This window comes from Silene latifolia, chromosome 7 (genome assembly GCF_048544455.1).
Source record: "Silene latifolia isolate original U9 population chromosome 7, ASM4854445v1, whole genome shotgun sequence".
NCBI classification, from domain to species: domain Eukaryota; kingdom Viridiplantae; phylum Streptophyta; class Magnoliopsida; order Caryophyllales; family Caryophyllaceae; genus Silene; species Silene latifolia.
Genome location: NC_133532.1, coordinates 119,279,894 through 119,282,060, shown reverse-complemented (window position 1 = coordinate 119,282,060; position 2,167 = coordinate 119,279,894).

Below are 2,167 nucleotides of genomic sequence, written 5' to 3'. Positions count from 1 at the left end.
CGATCGAGTGTCCGGTTTTACGGGGGAGTTTTCTCGGGTTTTGTTAATTACGCGATTAAGGTATTTAAACCAATTCGTCTTTGTTCTAAATCACTTTTTACTAAACCTAAAACCTGTTTAAGAGAGAAAGCAACTTGTTCTTCTTCCTTATCGCGTTCTTGACAATTCCTGAGTTCGACGGTCGGTTTGCATCGTAGTTCGTGTCGTTGGATTCCTTGCGTCGAGGGTAAGCTTTTAACATAAGTTTTATAATGTTTTGATAAGGTGGTTGAAACCCTAATTTAGCAATTGGGGATTTTATGAGTAGGAATTGAATAGTAGTCTTTATGTGTTATGTATGATAGGAGGAGAATTCGTAGAGGAGCCGTTTTGAGACAAATTGAGATACCGTCTGCGTGTGTGCTTTCCGGGGATTTCCTACTCGGTATTAGTCCCATAATGGGATATTGGTGATGTGCTGTAATTAGCTGATTGATATGATGATTGTAATTGTGATTGTGATTGTGGTTGTGTTCGTTGATGGCTCTCGAGATGCGTTCTCGGCTGAGTGGGGTCACTTGCGGGAGTGATCTCACGCCCTAGTTTCGCCTTCTGTGGAACCCGCCACAGAAGGGATGTGCACATTAATGAGCGGGGTTATCGCTCGTACGATGAGCGGGGCTTAGGTGGGAACGGCCGCGTCCCCATCGCGCGGTAGGTCCAAAGGACGATCGATGATTGAGACGGTTGGTTGGTGTGTGTGTGTGTGTGGCGCGATTCAAATTGCTATTTGTCTTATTGTTGTTATTTATATTGATTGTGTGATTAGTACCGACCCGGTGTTGTTTTGTAAAACCTGCGGTGATCCATTCGGGGATGGTGAGCGAGATATTGAGCAGTATAGAGATGATACGGGATAGCCGGGATGGCCACGACATGACGATAGAGTCTTCCATTTGTAGTTTAGCTTTTATTTACATTTCAGTTGAGAACAAACAATTTGAATAATGTATTGCACTTTCAGTTTGGTTTCGAGGATTGTATTCCTTCATTAAACTATTTATAATAAACGTTGTTTCTGTTTTGTCTATTTGATTATCGTACCTCGGGCAACCGAGATGGTGATGTCTCCATACCTGAGTGGTCCTGGTAAGGCACTTGGAATATGGGGGTGTTACAACGAGGGAGTCATCGCCCCTCACAGCGACCCACTTGTAGTCCACTTGGACATATCCAACCACCTGGTCAAGAGGTGCCTGATTGACATAGGCGCCTACACGAACATCATGTTCAGGGAGTGCTTTCTCAACCTCGGTCTGAAGGTTGAAGACTTGAGCCCATGCACCAATCCGTTGTACAGTTTTTCCGGGGCCGCCCTGGTACCCCTGGGGTCGATCAGACTGCCAGTGATGTTCGGCGAGGGGGATGCGGCTAAGAATGTCCTAGCTGAGTTTGTGGTCATTGACGGCTCGTCCGCCTACAACGTTCTCATAGGCCGAGTCACTCTGAGCGAGGCCGATGCAGTGATGTCCATCCGGGCCCTGACACTGATGTATGTCTCGGACCGAGGGGAAGCGCATAAGCTCGTCTCAAAGAACGAGAAGGACGAGGTGGTCAACGTCCAGATATCTGCCAGAGGGTGCAACATGCAATCCCTCAAAGTGGCAAAGAAATCCGAGAAGGGGAAGAGCTCATCCTTACAACAGGAGGGCGACCACATGGATGCAACTATCGGCATGGTCGAGGGAGCCGAGACTGAAGAGGTGGAAATTGACACAGGGCGCACCGTAACTATCGGTGTCAACCTGGAGCCAAAACTCAGGGCCGCTCTCCTAGACCTGCTGAGGAGGAACAAGGACGTCTTCGCCTACTCAGCGGCCGAGATGCCAGGCGTGAGCCGGGAGGTGATTGTTCACAAGCTGAACGTACTCCCCACCGCTCGCCCTGTCAAGCAAAGGATGAGGAACTCCTCAGCCGAGAAGGATGAGGCCATTAAAGCCGAGGTAGATAAATTACTAGCGGCGGGCTTTATCATGCCTTGTACTTATCCTGAGTGGTTAGCTAATGTTGTAATGGTGAGGAAGTCATCGGGGGCGTGGAGGATGTGTGTAGATTTTACCAATCTTAATAAAGCGCGCCCTAAAGATTGCTATCCCTTGCCTCGAATAGATAGTTTAATCGACGCGAC